Below are 19,022 nucleotides of genomic sequence, written 5' to 3'. Positions count from 1 at the left end.
GCTTCAAATTTCTCTTTTAATGCATTTAATTCATCAAGTTCCTTGTCATGCTTTTCCCGCTCCTTCAAATCTTTTTCAGATTAATTTGGATTAAGATCTACATCTCCTTCTGAAACGATATTAACTTTTCCTTTACTTGATCCAAAAGATACATTACCTTTCCAACCAGTGCTCACTTCTCTAACATTTTTCAACTTATCTTCAGAGATTGTTTTTCATGAACTTTTGCAGCATCTGACTTATCCATTTTCCCAGTTTCATAAGGATTTCTCAAATTAACTTCTAGAATTTCATCTTTATTAACGGGAATTTCACCTTTATTCACTTCTTTATCTTCATCATCTCCCCCTTGCTGCGCAGTAGCCAAGCTACTCGTAACTTTCAAAATTTCAGCTAGCTTCATAAGAACAGGCTTCATTTTGGCATCAATAAGCTGCAAAGTATAATCAACATATGGAGCATCCATGTTTTCAACAATTCAAACAAGGTGTTGATTAATCTCAAAGTTTTGACCTTTCACCAAAAGTATCTCTTCATTCATTTTCCGAGTTTAATGGTTGCATTCTTTAGTTGTTCTTTAAGAACTTTCACTTTTTGTGTAGACTCTACAAGTGCATCCATGATTTTATTTTCATATGCAAGATCAGTTTTCATTCTCAAGATAGAGTTTGCAATAGATGTATAATGATCAGCATTATCATGTTGAAGACCAAAATGGAGACTTGAGAGAGCTTCGTTCTTAGTTTGAAGAGATAGACAAAATCCTTCAATTACCTTGTTAACTTTAGTGAAATTCTTATCAGAAGAAATTTGAAACTCATACATAAAGTTTTTCATTTCGAAGGACATTTCTTTGATTTTAGAAACAACTTTTTCATTACATTCTACAATCTTCTTGGTTGAATCATTAGCTAAATTCTGTTGAGACTCAAAGGTGTTTGCATTATCTTTTGTTAACATTTTGATTGTTTCCTGATGAGATATAACCATGTTTTCCCAATTTGTTGTAGAAAAAGTGCTTGTATGCTTAAGAATCTGATCCATCTTATTTTTCAACTCACGAAATTCACCACGTGTCATTGGAGAAGATAAATTTTCCTCATCATCACTGTCAACTCTAAAACGAAAATTGGGGATAGAAAAATCTTCAAGAGGTTTAGGTTCTTCCCCAATAATAAAATCTTCATCAAAACTTAGAGATACATGAGGAACAGAAGTATAGGTGGGTTCCAACATACTCACACCAATATTGACATTTGAGTCCATATTAGATGTGTTCTCATGGATGCCTGAAGTTCTATTCTCCTCCAGATTGGATTCGAAATTAGAAACTTCTGGTGGAGGTTTTGAAGTTATAGTAGTTTGCTTCACTGATGGATTTGTTATGGAGTCACTAAAGATTAGACTCTGAAATGGTGAAGTGGTTTATGATTGATATGTTGGTTTAGAAATGAATTTCGGAATGATGGTTTCAATCGGAAAAGATGTGGATATCAGAGGAGGTGGTGGAGAAGTATGTGAAAGATTAATAATTAAGATTAATAATTGGGTCATTGCTTAGTTTTCAAAAACATCTGCCTCAGGTTGAATCATAATAGATGAATCCAATGGAGAAGATACAGTCGGAGTAAAAATCGTTGCAAACGGATCAGAATATGGTTGAGGAACTTTGTAAGTATGAGCATTATCTTCCTCATGTAAGATGGTATCTTCAATCCAAACATCACTGTGAGTATGATCCTCCGAATCTTCATCAAGTACAATTGGTCTACAATTTGGTTTTCTTTGGTGCTTCGGTTTCTTAGAAACGCCACCAGTTCCTTTTACTTTTCATTTTCCTCCTTGTTTTGGAATATCAATAGTTTCAAGGGTTGCTTGCAAAGGGGAAGGAATTTCATGAACACCAAAATTCAGAATCTTCATGTAGGCTTTGATAATATCATTATCAAGAGGAACCCTATCCAACATCACCTCTGCAATAGAACCAATAAAATTGAAATTCTTAGGATCATAAGTAATAAAAGTAGTGGTCTACATCTTCAGAATATCACCAACCACAACATCTGATATAACAGGAACCTAGTAATGATTTAGGGCTCGTCAAAAAACTATCGACCAAAATCGAGCATAAGAAAATTTTGAATCTTTTGTATTGGAACTCACACTTTGAGTGAATTGAGTCTAAACAACAGTTTCATAGTCAACATTCTCCCCAAAAAATAGTCCATATATCAATATGTAGAAGAACTTGCTTGCACTATCAGAACCGATAACCCTTTTCGATAAACACTTAAACAAGATAGTGAACAGTGCAATCCAAATAGGAGGCAAAGTAGACTTCTTAAACTCTTATAAAAGAGAAAGAACAGAATTATACCCCATTTGATGAAACATAGAAATGAGACAAGAAATTGCTAGTAAATCTGGATGACAAACATATTAAGAAGAAGAAAGCCCTAGCAATTTACAGAAGTTCTCATTGGAAATCGAAGTTCGATGCCTGTGAACCTAAAAATTCATCACCTCTTGAGCACTTTTGTAAATAGTCGTTGAATACGCCTTGGATAAGTAAGATAAAGGAACTTTTTCAAACTTTTTTAAAGCCTTCATCAATGGTGAATAGTACAAGCATTCGATCAAGGGTTGAATATTAGGGTTATACTTCAACGCTTCCAAATCAGCCACCAAATTCTGATTGACTTTGATTTTCAACATGGCAGTTGACGCAGTTTGATGCATGAAAGAAATATTCTCAAAAGAATCTATTTGTAGACGAAGATTGCTTGCAGAAAATCGAAGAACATTAGAGAGAATTGGAGAATTCTGTGAAAACTTGTTTGAGCATAAAGAGTAGAATGTACAACTCTTAAGTATTATATAGTCTTGGATAACCAAATGGTTTTTAATTAGAATTTGAGCCGATATCTATAAGTGGCGAGAGAAAGCATCGTTCACACATAAATTTCTTGTCATTACCATGTCATTCGAGAATTTCCATGCCCATCATGTCAAAATTAAAGGTCTAATAGGAAACCACCAGCTCATCATTCTTTGTAATTGCTTTAGACGTCGTTTGAAATTGCTAGAATGACATCATTGAACTTCAAAATATGCGCCCTGATTTGATTTTCCTACTTAGGAAACATTCTGTTTCGATTTGCAAAAGTTTCACAATCACTAATCCACTCTTTAGATTTGCATAAGCCAAAATAGAATCCATTGGAATCACGATTAGGATTGATTTAGCAACCAAATGTAGTAACCAGGTATAAGAAGATTTTCATCTAGTCACATGAAGAATGACTTGAATCACTAACTAGACTTTGTGAAATATTGGTCTGGATTTGTTTTACCCGAGACCTCAAGGATTTCAAGTGAAGTATGTGAAACTGCTAGAGAAAATAGATATAAGAAATAGGAAAGGTTAGCAGTGCATCACATTATCCTATGGTGATAGTAGGCAATCATCGCACATAGTTTTATAACACCATAAGTTTCAAATTTTTTTATTCAAAACCTCAGGGGCGCTATGCAGAATATGATAAAGATATGGAACGAAAGAAATAAATGGAGTGATAATAGAACACCGTCAATTCCTTTTTGGCAATGATTTATGGGTCTCGCTCTTCATCATGGTAATAACGATGAAAAGATCATAAACACAGAATTTTGTAATCATATATCAAGTTGGTTATACTTGACAATTAAGGAATTACATGGAAATCGAAAATAGATATGATACAAAGAAGTTATGGAGTGAAGTTGGTACATCATGATCTAGTTTCATCCTTCAATTCCTTTTTTGCTGCATACTAGAATTCGTAAATGAATTTACCTGTCAATTCATATTTGGAAATGAGTTTCTCACAATTTCATGATAATAATGAAATTGATCATAAAAACAATTTTCACGAAATCTAATCCCAAGTTGGTTTATACTTATAACATCAAGGGTTAAGTGAAAATCATTGTAGAAAGATCCGTCAATTCATAACAAAAATAAAGAAAGTCTTTTGTACTTTTGATATTTTTGAAAATTAGAGACAAAAATAAAGAAAAACTTTTTGCATTTTTGATATTTTTTAAAACGAAAGAAAAAAGTAAAGAAAATCTTTTTGGATTTTTGATATTTTTTAAAATGAAAGACAAAAATAAAGAAAATATTTTTGGATTTTTGATATATTTTTTTAAATAAAAGACAAAAGTGAAGAAAATATAGTTACCTAGTCCACAGGCCTACGAGCCATCGTACCTTCTCACAACGAAGAAGTAACTACAAAACAAAACAACAATTTTTTTCAAAATGAATAGTAAATCTGATATAAGACAAAAATCACAACAATTCCGAAATTAATAGTAGATTCCGAAGATCAGTATATTTCGGAGATGAACAATGAATTTCGTTATGAACATTGAATTCCGATAACTTTAAACAATCGAAACATTTCGGAATTATGCAAATGATTTTGGAACCAAATCAGCCTCAATCATTCCACCCCTTAAATAATTCGATTAAAATTGATTTCTGATAAGGCTTTTGTAAAAATGTATGACGATTGATCTACTAATCTAACAAAAATGAACTTTAACATTTTCGTCGTCAACATGATCCTTTATGAAATGATACCGTAAGGCGATATGTTTGTCTTAATTAGAATATTGAACAGGATTATGACAAATAGGAATTGCATTTTCTGAGTCACAATAAAGAGGAATCTTCTTCATGTTAATCCCATTGTCTCTTAATTAATTTTGCATCCAAAGAAATTGTGATGTACATGAAGCAACTACTTTGTACTCGGCTTCAGCAGTTTAAACTGAAACACAAGTCTGCTTCTTTGATTGCCAACTTATAAGTTTACCGTCCAAAAATTGACAGTCGCCCGTAGTACTTTTGCGATCAAGCCCACAAGCTCTAAGATTAGCATCTGAAATGCATGTATAAAAAAATCCAGAATTAGTTGGATACCATAAACCAAGTGATGATGTTCGCTTTAGATATCTAAATATATTTTTCACTGCTATTATGTGTAGCTCTCGAGGATTAGCTTGATAATGAGCACAATAGCATACCGAAAACATCATATATGGCATGCTCGAAGAAAGATATAAAATTGATTCATTCATTCGACGATACTTGTAAGATCTTCAACAGGTTTATCAAGAGATGGATTTAACTTAGTTCTGAATGCCATTGGAACTTTTATCTTTGAATCCCATGTCATTACAAATTTTGTGAGTAATGATTTAGTGTAAGCTTCCTGATTAATGAAAATACCTTCCTTACATTTAAACCAAGAAATAAATTTATTGGACGCATTGAACTCATTTGAAATTTAGTTTCCATCAATTTTAGAAATTCATTAGCCAAATGAGGATTAGTGGATCTGAAAATGATATCATCAACATAATCTGAACAATCATAAGATGTTCACCTTCCTTTTTACGAAAGAAAGTAGGGTCAACTGAACCTTGTTTAAATTTGGATTGTTTAAGATATCGAGTCAGAATTTCATACCAGGAACGAGGAGCTTGTTTCAAACCATAAACATCTTTATCAAGAACATAACAATGATCTGGATATTGTTCATTTACAAAAGCTGGAGGTTGTTCAAGATAAACAGTTTCTTTAAGCTCTCCATTTATAAATACACACTTCACATCCATTTGAAAAAAATTCAAAGTTTTTGTCAGTTGCATGTGCCAGAAAAATACAAACTGATTCCAATCGAGCTATAGGTGAAAATGTTTCTTCACAATCTATTCCTTCTTCTTGACAATATCCTTTAACCACAAGACGTTCTTTGTTCCGAATGACATTGCCTTCTTTATCCATATTATTTCGAAGTGCCCACTTGAGATCAACAACAAATGCAACTTTTAGTGTAGGAATTAATCTCCAGACTTTGTTTCTTTAAAACTCATGCAATTCGTCTTGCATTTATTTTACTCAATCTGCATGTTCAAGAGCAACTTTAACAGTTTTAGGTTCAATTTTAGAAATAAAAGAATTGAACAAGCAAAATTCCATTTTTGAAAATAAAGCAGCTTGTTTTTATTTTTGTTGTGCACGATATAAGACTCCTGAAATAGTATCTACAATGACTTGAGTTTTCGGATGATCTTTTTTCCATTTTGTTAAAGGTGGATAATTCAAATCATATTCATCATCAATTTCAACATTTATTTCTTCAAAATTTGATTTCTCACCAATGTCATGATATAATGAACTCTCCCACGAGACATTTGCATTCGGATTTGAACTCTCCCCCTGGAAATGATCATGATTATTTAAATTCTCCCCTACACAAAACCATCATTATGTAAATTGGAATTGGAATTATAGATTGATCTAACAACTTCTTCATTCGAAAGTGGAACAAAATTTTCTATATTCTCCCGCTCAAAAGTATGGTTCTGACTTTCTTCATGAATCTCAATATTTTCAATTGCATCATCGACCAGTTTCAACATTTCATCCTCTTTGCTGTCATTAGCTTTCTCTTCAGAAGAAATTGCCTTTTCTAGATCATCTAAAAGATTTAAAAATTCTTCATAAAGAGTCATAAGAGTACATGTTTGAGTATTGAAGATGGAAAACTTTCATCATTCTAAACATTTGGATTTTGTCAAGAATTCTTAAAAAATTTATCATCAAAAGTAACATAGTAGCTTTCTTTACTTTCTTGGATTTCGTGTTGATGACTCTAAAAGCTTTTGACGTCAATGAATATCCCATAAAAAATCATTCATCATCTTTAACATCAAACTTGTTGCGATGTTCTTTGGAGTTGTAGATAAAGCACCTAGAACCAAAAACATGAAAGAGTTTAATGTTAGGTTTTTGTTTATTCAAAATTTCATATGGAGTGATTGAAAATCTTTTATTGATAAATGAATGAATTTGAATAAAACTGTAACGTCCCAAAAATTAAGACCAAAAAATTTATTTTTAAATTAATAAAACTGTAATCCAAACATCATCATCATAAAAACAAGATAGAACAAAGTATATCAAATACATCATGAAAGATCAAAGTAATCATAAAATGCGGAATGAGGTGGTGTGTGCATTGCAATCATCTCGAGCTCTTCCCTTTCGAACTAGAAGTACCTGAAACATAAACTGAAAACCATAAGAACAAAGCTTATTAAGTTCCCCAAAATACCACATACCATACATAATAAACACATAATGGGCCCCGCCCGGCATCGAGCCCCTCTCGGTATAAGGATATGTCAGTCATTAGGCCCTGCCTGGCATCGGTCCCTGCCCGGTGTACATATAACATATAAAAATATAATCATACAAACATATGCAATAATCACAAAGATAATAGCATACAGGATAGTCATCAGGCCCCTCCCGACATCGGGCCTTGCCCGGTAACATATAAATACATCACATGCAAGAGTCACGCAGACAACTAGCATACTAAACATACAATCCATGGGTCGGCATTGGTGCCTTTAACCACTAAACACAGTGAGAAAACTCACCTCTAGCTGTTGAATCACTCGAATGAATCTCTGACTGCTGGCCCAGAAAATCCCTGCGCTATCAAAATCAATAATATCCAATTATTAATTGGATTTTGACCCATAAGAAAAAGTCTAAGCTATTTGGCCCATAACCAGGGTAAAAGACCATTTTACCCTTTATCTAACTCGGCCCAAAGCTAAGGCCCAATTCAACTGTTCAAAAGGCCCAAATCCAAAATATCAACCTTTCCAAATTGGGCCCAAAACCTAACATGGGCCTAAATCCAAGGAAACCCAACATGCTAGCCCAAAACAAAAGTCTAATGGCCCAACCAGGCCCAATTTGCAAATTCAACCTAGAGCTAATACCAAGGATGTCAAGCCCAAATCCCCTTTGCTGAGTACATGGGGCGTACTCAGCTCGTATGCTTAGCGTACTCCATCTGGGGCTAGTACACACAACGTACCAACTAGGTACGCCCAGCATACTCCCCAGTTTGCCAACCTACTCGATTAAGCACTTAATCAGTTGATATCTCAAGCCAAACTCTCAGATCTGATCCTAAAAGAGAAAGGGTAATTATCATGTAAAGTCGGCAACCTTACATACATGCATGGATTAATGGGACTCAAAAGCTCAAAAAGAGCTTAACAAAGGTCTTAATACATGCATGGACCAAAAAACATCCATAAAGCTTGCATTTTTATGAACATAGAGCCTAAATGGAGCTTAGATATATCATCCATTACTTCTAGAGTATATCAAAAGCTCATCTTTGCTTCAAAAGACCCAAAATGCCCAAGAAACACCACAAAGTAGATCTAACACAAAATACCATCAAGGTGTGAGCTTTTTACCTCAAAAGCTTGCAAATGAGAAGGTATTCCTGGATCTACAAGCTCAAGCCACTCCTCCAAGTGTTCCTCTTCTTCTTCTCCTTCACAAACCACCAACAAACACTCTTTCAAGCTCAAAACTCACCAGATCACTCTAGGGTTTCGATTTCATGGCAAAGGGAAATGGAGGCTGGTCTAAAATGTCCAAGAGATGAGTTTAAGTCATTTAAATAGGGCGCAAGCCCTAAAAAATAAGGTTTGTCCTATCCATGGGTAGGCCATGCGTACTCCACGTATGCCCCGCGTACGTTGGTGGAATCCACGACCAACAATGGGCTAGTACGCTAAGCGTACTCACAGAGTACGCCTCGCGTACTAGCAAGGGACCAAATTGATAAAAAAAATTGCATTAAGGGCTAAAAGAGAAACTTACCAAAACCTGAATGTTACAAAAACATTCAATTCCAATTACTTCAGCCCAGAAATATAAAGGAATATTTACAAAAGATAACATCGTCCTCGCAACTTCACATAAGGAACAATTTCACTTTGCAACTACACCATTATGTTGTGGAGTATAAGTAGATGAAAAATTATAACTGGTTCCTTTGTTTATGATGAATTCTTCAAATACTTGATTTTTGAATTCTGATCCATTATCACTTCTGATCTTCCTACTTGGTTTTCGCAACTGCAACTCTATCTGCTTCACGAAATCAATCATCCCTTTGTCGTTTCAGATTTCTGCTTAAGAAAGAAAATCTAAAATCGTGACAAATCATCAACAATAACCAAAATATATTCATTACCCTAATACTTTCAATTGATGAAGGACCACATAAATCAATATGAATTAATTCAAGTGGCTCAACAATTTTAGTATTTATAATTAAAGAATGACTTTTTCTGCTTTGTTTTCCCATTTCGCAAGTTGTACACAAATGTTCTTTTTAAAATTTGAGAAGTGGAAGACCTCGCACATGATCACTAATAACAAGTTTGTTAATATCTTTGAAGTTGATATATGAAAGTCTTCTGCACCATAACCAACTATCATATGAACATGCTTTCGCAAGTAAGAAAATAGAAGGTTTTCCTTGAATTGGTTTGAAATCAAGGGGATACATTTATCCTTTTCTTTTCGATTTCAAAATCACTTTTTCTAAAGGTTTATGAATAATTTTAGATCCATCCTCATTAAATGATACTTTGAAACTAGAACCTACAACAAGTTGAGAAACACTTATTAGATTGTGTTGCAATCCTTCAACATAAGCTACCTTTCAAATTGTAAAATCATCATTCGTGATTATCCTATATCCTTTTATTTCTCTAGTTGCATTGTTTCTAAATTTCACTTTTCCACCATCTTTTAGACTTCGATATTCTCTTAACTTCGATTTCCTTCCAGTTATATGATGAGAACCAACCACTACTAATATACCATACCTAATCGCATTGTGCATCACGAATTACCAAAAAAATTAAACCAGTTTAGGAACCCAAACCATTTTGGATCCTTGTGAGATTTTTTATTTGGAGTTTAAGATAGGAAAAATCTTAGTTTTGTCAATCCTAAATGATCTCTTAATCAAACCTTTATTCATTCCCTTTTCCATCTTGAAAACTAGAGTTTTAATATCACAAAGATTGATTTCCCTTAATGAAGTTTTTCGATTAATATTTGTCATTCTTTGTTGTGCCATCTTTTCCAAAAATTATTCTTCTTGTTGTTTCAATTTGGCTTCATATGCTTTTAGAATAGCATCTTGATCCAAAACCTTTTTCTTAGATACCTGAACATATCATGACGTTTTAGTATTGCTTTTTCCTCTTTTTCAATAGTATGAAATTTTAAGTTTTTTCATTGATTAATTGTATGAATATGGTGAAAAAAATTGGACAAGGAGATAAATGGATATTTTGATTAAAAGATCTTAATGAATTAAAAAAAACTTTCGATTTGAATTTTAGAAACAGAATCAACATTTTTATCATTAACCTTGTTTTCCTTTTTCTTCCAAAATTGTTTTCTTTCAATCAAATTATTTTTATATCTAGCATTCATTGCTCTTTTTCTTTGCTTTAATCTCTTTAACTGAGTTTTGATTATTTGTCTTTGTTTTTCCTTTGGAATTATTTTTCACAACCTCATTCTTTGTAATACAAATTGGAACATCTTTTGTTCCACTTGTTTCACCATCATCATGTGAAATATTCACATTATTCAAGGGTTTCGAGACATATTTCCCTTTTACTCTCCATGAAGTCTTTTCTGAAAGACCTTTGGTTTCATCACCATTATCAATTGGTGCTGACCAAAAATGATCTTCACGACCCTTGGCATTATCATCATTAACAATTGATGTCAATTCTAATCTATCATTCTTGTCAAGTCCCTTTTTCACAAAAACTTGATTAGGAGTTTTTAGAAATTTTGGAAAAATAATTGCTTCCTCTTTCAAAGTTTCAAAACCTTTATTCACAACATGATTTTAAATTCAATTGAATCCTCAAAGTTTAAATTCTTTTTCAACTCATCAGTATTTTTCACAAAATAAGAACAATCAACTTCGTCTTTAGCATCACTCATTTAACTTTCATCAAAATCAAAAGTATTATCATAAGAATGATTTTCTTCGATTTCAATTTTTGGTATAGCGAGTTATATTTCTCCATTGAATTTTTTTTGACTAGTTTTTTATCCTCTTCGGATAGAATATTGTTAATCGTCAATTTCTTTTCTTTGGATTTAATGAATTCTTCAACCTTTTCAAGTCCAATTCTGTATAAATCATGCAAAGATTCATCAGATGATATCATAGATTCACATTTATAACAATCAACATAAATTTCATCTTCTTTTAATTCAAGAAAATGAAGAATCATTTTATGCAATTTGTCATCAATCTCACAATTAAAATAAAGTTGTGTAATATTATTATACAGACGTTTGGCAATTAAATAGAATTTTTTTTTGTTTAGTTATCAACCTATTATCCTGTTTCAAGACTATTACATCATCCTAAAGTCTAGTTATTTCAATTTTAAGAGCTTCAATTTTCATTCTTCTTTCATCACTTGTGAAAGATTCCTTGCTACGACTATCACTAAGATCATAATTCTTAATGCGAGAGCGCTTAGGACATTCGCTAATATTAGAAACAGTGGCACGCAATTCAGTCATTTCAAAATCATAACGAGAAACAGGAATATTGAGAGATTTAAGAATACAATGTACCTTTTCGATTACCTTCTCGCTTTCTCCAGCATACTCTTTAATTCTTTTTGTTGCGAAACACTCATCAAATTTCACACCTTCATTAGTGAAATATCCTTGACTTTCGAAATTTGTGCTTCTCACCATCAAACACTTTCCTCCAATCCTATTCTCCTCTTCTCTCACAACAAAACTTTTTCCATGTGTAGCCCTTCGAACCTCATCATCTTCTTTAACTGTCAAAGCTTTTCCAATGCTTTTAGCTTTCCGAAGCTCTTCTATCTTCTGAGAGTAATAACTTTCATCTTTTGTCTTTTCTTTCTTCTCATGCACTTTTCTTAATATACACTCCATTGCAAAAATAATTTTTGTCATGACAGTAATTGCAATCATAACCTAAATCACCTAGTAACTTTTTCTCTCCTTTTTCTTTATCTTTCTAAAACTTCCTATAACCTTCTCTTTTTTTCTTTCTCCAAAACAAAGTTCTGATTCTAGAAAGTTCCATCTCCATTTTTTCCTTTGTTAAACTTGTTTCCTTTATAATTTTGAGTAGTTTTTCTTGAAAAAAAATTGGGATTGATGACCATGAGCACCTTGATTTCACTTGTAAATTCATCATCCAGACTATCTAAATCAGAATCATCTTGAACCACGTTGGATGATTTACCTTTAGATCCATTTGATTTCGCAACAAATGCTAATGGACCTGAATTTGGGACACTTTTGGCTTCTTTAAGAACTTATTTCTCATGAGATTTGATAATTCCATCCAATTTGGCAAGAGAATAGTCCTTAAACTGTTCATGAGCTTTAACAGTTGAAACAATGAGCTTCCATTTAGATCTTAGGCCATTTAGAAAAGTGACCTTTTGTTCAATCACTTCTCTATCCAACTTATGCTTAATCATTCTACTTAGAGAATGGTTAAAATGAGTGACAGTTTGATTAACTGATTCATCTAATTTTGGTTCGAATGAACCAAATTCAGATAAAATAGTAGTTTGAAGTGAATGAAGTAAATCAACATCACCCGAGTATAATTCTTTCAATCTTACCCAAATTTCATGAGCTGTGAGACAAGAACTTACCAAACGAAAAGTATCTGGAGGAAGATCAAACCTCACAATTCAAAATGCCTTTAAAGTGTTCATTAACAATTCATTTTCATCAGATCTAATGGCCTTTTCAGCAACAAGATCATCCAATTCCTTTTGAATGTATATGATATTATTGGTCTTTTCTACTTTGTATGGTCCTTCATAGATCGCACACCAGATAGATGAGCCACGAGTTACAATGCTATGAGCATAATCCTCAAAATGTAGTGCCCGGACTTCATAATCTTATGGAAAGAGAATCAGAATCTGATTTTTAGTAGCAATGACACCATGAAGATTGAATGAGATTGAGTGAGAATCTTCTATAGACGTTTCAAAACAAATCAACAGAAAAAGCGATTAGAATCAGATATGTAAGTTAGAAACGAGTTCCAAACCAAAAATCTAATGATTTGAACTAAGAATTTTGGATCAAATTGCAAAGAAAAGTTGCAAAATGCAGAATCGATGAAAAAATGTGAAGTAAAAATATAAAGAACACGAAGAACTTTGAAAGATTTTAGATATGAAAACAACTTACAAAACCTCCTGCTGTGATGCCACTTGTGAAGAACTATAGGAACGATAGATTCTAAAATGAAAACATAATAAGAAGATTTGATATATTTGTAAGAACACAAAGATGTGAATAAGATTTGTTTGCATTAATGGACAGGAAGAACAAATCGTTACAATATGATTGTGCAAAACTCTTATGTTGACAAAAACTATCCATTCTACTGACTAATATATATATATATATATATATATATATATATATTAAATACATTCCAAAATCATAACGTTTAGAACTGCAAACCTAAGATTAAATACATTCCAAAATCATAACACATTTCAGAATTAAGAAAAGACACTAAACATTACAACTAAATTGCGAACAGCGCATACAACTAGACACTATAATTTTCGAATCCTAACACAGCTTCGGCAGCCACCTCCGGCAACCGTCGCCACCCCTTTTCTGGCCAAAATCCGACACCGATTACTTTTTCTGTAACGCCCGCAGATCCGGGCTAGTCAATTTAGAGGCAATAGGGGTCGAAAACAACTTTTCAACAAAAAGATTATTTAGAATAAATAATCTTAACCAAGTTGTAGAAGATGTCACAGGGTTTCCGTACATATAAAAAACGCCGAAATCCGAGTTATAACGAAGAAGTTATGACCCGTCGAAGTTTCGCGTCGGAACCGGCACGGCGCCGGGAAGCGTAAATAGTAAATTTATGATAGAGCGAGATTTAGATTTAGCGCTCTAAACGAAAGTCGTATAGTATGTTAAACTAAGAACTTCGATAAAAAGAACGCCCAAATCTGACTTCGTATGAAGAAGTTACGATTTTTCGAAGTTTCGGATTAGCAGTGTACTGTCCGAAATTCGAATATTAGATCGAGCGATTTTTAGCCGACACAACCTAAACGAGAATTGAAGATCTCATTATTAGTAGCGTAACAATAAAAAGACAGATGAAAATCGACATCGGATGAAGAAGTTATGAGATTATAACGGACTAATCCTGTCCCGGCCTGTTAAAAATAAATTCAAAATTAGCCGAAGGAGTCTAAACGAAAGTTGTAGAGTGCGTCTCCACCTACGCATGGATATAAAGAACGTCAAAAACGGAGTTCGTATGAATGAGTTACAAATTATAATAACATATTTACGTATTAAAATAAAGTATAAATCATATATACGTACACATATATATATACATATGTATATATCATTAGAAAGGTATCGACGATGCGGTCATTATAAGACTAATGTTGAGTTCTTTCGACATTAGTTTAGTACAAATATCTTTAAATCTATTTAAAATAGTATTATAAAGGGGTGTTTAGTTGTTTATATAACTATAAGGTCATTAAGTAATTATGGGGGGTAGTTTTTGTAAATTCAATTACTATAAATAAGAGGCTTGGGCTCTCATATTTCTTGCACCATTCTCTTGATTCAAGAGTCTTTCTCTCCTTATCCCCCGAGCATTTCGGTCCCTCGTGATTCGACTTCTCTTTCTGTAGTTTTAGTATAGTAAGGTGAGCGCTAAAGCGTTGCACGAATCTTTCTTAGAAAGATTCAGCGACGAAGTTCTGCCCCTACAGAGCCCGACTCCTAGCTAAAATCCCCTTGTAAGTAAGTTATGCTTACCCTATTTTAAATATAGTTTATATTTAAAATTAGTATTGTTATTATAAATTTATAATAAATATTTGAGCTATTATTATGACTTATATAAGTGTCGTTATAATATCTTTTTAACTACTCGCGGTACGGGGAATCTGGTTTAAAGGGCCGCATAGGGTTGTTGGATTTCAGAAGTGCTATATGCCAAAATGGTCCTGCCCTCCGGTGTTTTATGTCTGGCCCCTGTCTGTACATAGTGGTTGGAAAGTATTGTTTAAACGCTTATATAATAATAATAATAAGACTAATAATTAGTCACGGTAAATATTAGACTAAAATCTAGTGGTAATAATACTAGGTTTCGTCGAAGGAAATTATTTTAAAGTAAACGAAGCGCTGTCCGAGTACCGAGTCACCACCTTCTCAAGTGAGTGCATAGTTACTTTCATCTTACACATAGATATGAAGTATTTTATATAAACTACGTGCTATGTGTGCACATTATCTGAATACTTGCTGTCTATGTTGGTTGAACGTTTTATACATGTTTTAAAGGACTTAAACTGTATACGTATTTTATATATACGAAAATGTTGGGTATGAGATGGGTAGATGAATGATGAGAGATAGAAGATGACGTGAGTATACATTGGCAGCTACAGACTTAGTGCCTATGGGACAAACACCGGTAGCTATGGACTTAGTACCTTTTAGACGTTGGTAGCTATGGATTTAGTACATGTAGGAATTGGTAGCTATGGACTTAGTACTTGTTGAACATTGGTAGCTATGGACTTAGTACCTATTAGATAAAGACTGGTAGCTATGGATTTAGTACCCGATGAATAGACTATAGCAGCTATGGAATTAGTGCTTTATGAACGAACATTGGCAGCTATGGATTTAGTGCCAGTCCCATAACCCTGGAAGTAAGGGACTTTGGAATAAACGAATGCAGGATAGATGACTCTTAGGTTAAATCCTTAAAGAGTAAAGAAGATAATGGGGATAGGTAATTGGGTTGATTGTTTGATTGAACATAATAATTATATTATTGTGGGTTGAAAACCCTATGTACTCACCAGGTTTCCCAACCTGACCACTCAGTTTATGTATATCACAGGTGACGAAGTGAAGTGACATTACACTGAGAGATTTAAAAGAGATGTAGATCACTAGTGTAAATCATTGTAAGTCTGTTTATGCTTATGTTTCGGTATTAACGATGACATCCCAAACATTTTAAAATGAAATAAATACGTTTCTTCAAAAATGTTTTAATAATGTATTTACCATGTTTTTCTGGGAACAAATTCCGCAACCTTTTTATAAAATGAAGTACTCTGATCCCACATCGGCTGGGAAGGAGAACTAAGCATTCCTTATAAGGGGTGTGGATACCTTCCCTAACACAACGCGTTTTAAAGCCGTGAGGGCAGCAGATCCCATAAGAACTCTGCAGTTAAGCGTGCTCGGGCGGGAGTAGTACCAGGATGGGTGACCCCCTGGGAAGTCCTCGTGCCGAGTTGCCCAAAGCGGACAATATTGTGATACGTGCCAGAGGGGGATGTTACAAATGGTATCAGAGCCAGGGCACGGGTCGATGTGTTCGACGGGGACGTCGAACCCTATAATGGGGGTGAAAGTGGGTTAGATCTAATCCCACATCGGCTGGGAAGGAGAACTAAGCATTCCTTATAAGGGGTGTGGATACCTTCTCTATCACAATGTGTTTTAAAACCGTGAGGGCAGCAGATCCCATAAGAACTCTGCAGTTAAGCGTGCTCGGGCGGGAGTAGTACTAGGATGGGTGACCCCCTGGGAAGTCCTCGTGCCGAGTGGCCCAAAGCGGACAATATTGTGATACGTGTCAGAGGGGGATGTTACATTTTCCGACCAAAACTTCAACGGGTTACTATTCATCTCCGGCAAGCACTATTCATCCTCTTCAACTATCTTTCCAATTATTTCTGGATTTTACTCCTAAATCATTATTAAAGCCACACTAACACCAAATTGGGTTTCACGACCCTTTTTATAACGTTTTACAATTTTCGGGGGAGAATACATGTCAAACTGCTATTAACTTTTATTTATTTCAAATATTGTCGAACTTAAGCTTACAAAACTTATACAGTAGATATATGTTAACAAAAAATTTTCTGGAAATTTTTTTTATAAGCTAGGGCTTACAAAACTTTTAAAACATTTCACTCAATGGTTTACATGAGACATATTCATTACCTAAGTACAATACTTAGAAGACGCCTGACCTATAATCGTTAATCTTTATGAGCGGGGAAATTATGTATAGATCTATACGGGTTGACACCCCTACTTGTAGTTTCTAGCTAGAAACTTGACTGTTAATTCACACGGGGTGATAATTGTCTATCATTTACGACGTCGAAGAAGCGTTGGGAGGGGCATATGGATCTAGTCAGGAGCTTAGTTGTAGGGACTCATTGTAACATTGAGAGTGTACTAAATTCATTTATATATAAGCTAGGAAACCACTTATATACAATGAAACCCTACTTTTGATTAAAAGTATGTATGATTTCAAATACTTTAAACCTGTGAAGTCACCAACATTACGTTGACACTCTTTCAAATCACATGCATTCTCAGGGATTTAAGAGCTTGAAGGTCGCAGTCATGGAATGGCATCCTACTTAGTATAGTATAATACTTTCATAAGTGTGCCTACTATTGAGGAGTGTTATGTACTTTCAAATTTCAATACCTCTAGGTTAAGTATCAGATGTAATTTCCCTTCAACAATCTCACTGCCTAGCGATTCCGTCGCTTGTTGGGGGTGTGACTAGTGGATACTAGAGAGTTAGCTATATGTAGGTGTCGTGTGGTTTCCTATGCGTGGGGTTTAGTGTACATATTTCGCTCGATGTTTCCTCCTATATATGGATTCCTTTGTGAATTCATTAATATGTATCCCTTCCCAGATGAGGATGTATCAACAATGAATTTGGGATAAATGATAAATGAGCTGGGAGATGCCTTAGGGTAGGAAGAATAGGCATGCACTTATATGATGTTCTTTGATGTTGCAACGAGTATGTGATAATGATATGTTTCTTTGATGTAAACGCATTATAAATGTTTATGTGTCATTTATGTTTGATGTATTAGTGATGTTATATGTGACTCTGATGTTAGATCTTGTGATTCCATATTGATGTTTTTTTCATATGATGCTTATACATATGATGTTTATAGAATCCTAAAACATGTCTATCATCAAACCTTTTAGACTAATGTAGTATTTTGATGTGTGTCTTGGGTAGCGAAGTTAGAGACACTTGCGGTTAGAGACGCAAATTAACTTGGGAGACTAGAGATACACTAACATGTACGACAAGTTCTGGAGTTTTAGAAAAGAAAAGAAAAGAAAGGGAGAGAAAGGAAACTAAAGCAAATTTGTATTTTGTGTTCGCGAGTTGGAGAGAAGTGAAAGAAAAAATAAACATTTTAATATTTTCTATCAAAATCCTTGCAAATTGGAAGTAAAATTATGAAGGAAAAATGATCCTTCCAATTCTTTTATTTAATGAAACTCGGAAACGTTAATTTCTTTTATTTTCTTCTCACTTATATCCATTTTCCATTTTGCCCTCGTTAAGTTGACTTAGTATTTATGCTTTGCTTATGTCTGATGATTGCTTAAGACATCCCTTGTGATTATTTTCTTTTATCGAAACATTTTTATTTATCAAATTCTTGGATATATCTCAAATTTTCTGTTGTAGAAAATGTTGTGAAATATAAAGAAATTTCAAATGGGGTCTAAATTGGGAATGTCAAACTAGAAATACTAGTTATTTTACAGTGACCAAACATTACATTAAACCTTTTTAAACTTTGTACAAAACAATCAAACACATAACATTTTCCAAAACAAAAGCCAGGTGTTTGGAATGTCAAGTAACAAGGTATAAATTTAATCAATGAATTAATGTTAGTATCATCTTAAATTTGTTTAACTAGATGTGTCCTCAAATTGCCTTCCTTTATTTTCGTAGTCACCAACTCTTTGAATCAAGAATCATGTCTGCATCCGAAAGTTTTTTAACAGATCAATGGATTTACAGGTTTCAGAGTCAAATAACAGAACAAAGCAGTCAAGCAAAAACTGCAAATAAATTTTTAACTTGTATCAAGAATTCGTATGGAAAATTAACAACCATCTTACAACCAACAAAAAAATTCATATAACAAAAAT

The 19,022-nt window shown here is 33.7% G+C and overlaps 1 pseudogene; it reads left to right on the top strand.

The window, feature by feature from the left end:
* Positions 1–16,194: 16,194 nt before the first annotated feature.
* LOC145077373 (5S ribosomal RNA) lies at positions 16,195–16,312 on the top strand (annotated as a pseudogene).
* The last annotated feature ends 2,710 nt before the right edge of the window (positions 16,313–19,022 follow it).

This window comes from Lactuca serriola, chromosome 9 (assembly GCF_051521515.1).
Source record: "Lactuca serriola cultivar US96UC23 chromosome 9, Lser_US96UC23_V15, whole genome shotgun sequence".
Classification (NCBI taxonomy): domain Eukaryota; kingdom Viridiplantae; phylum Streptophyta; class Magnoliopsida; order Asterales; family Asteraceae; genus Lactuca; species Lactuca serriola.
This window is presented reverse-complemented; position numbering and strand designations above follow the sequence as displayed.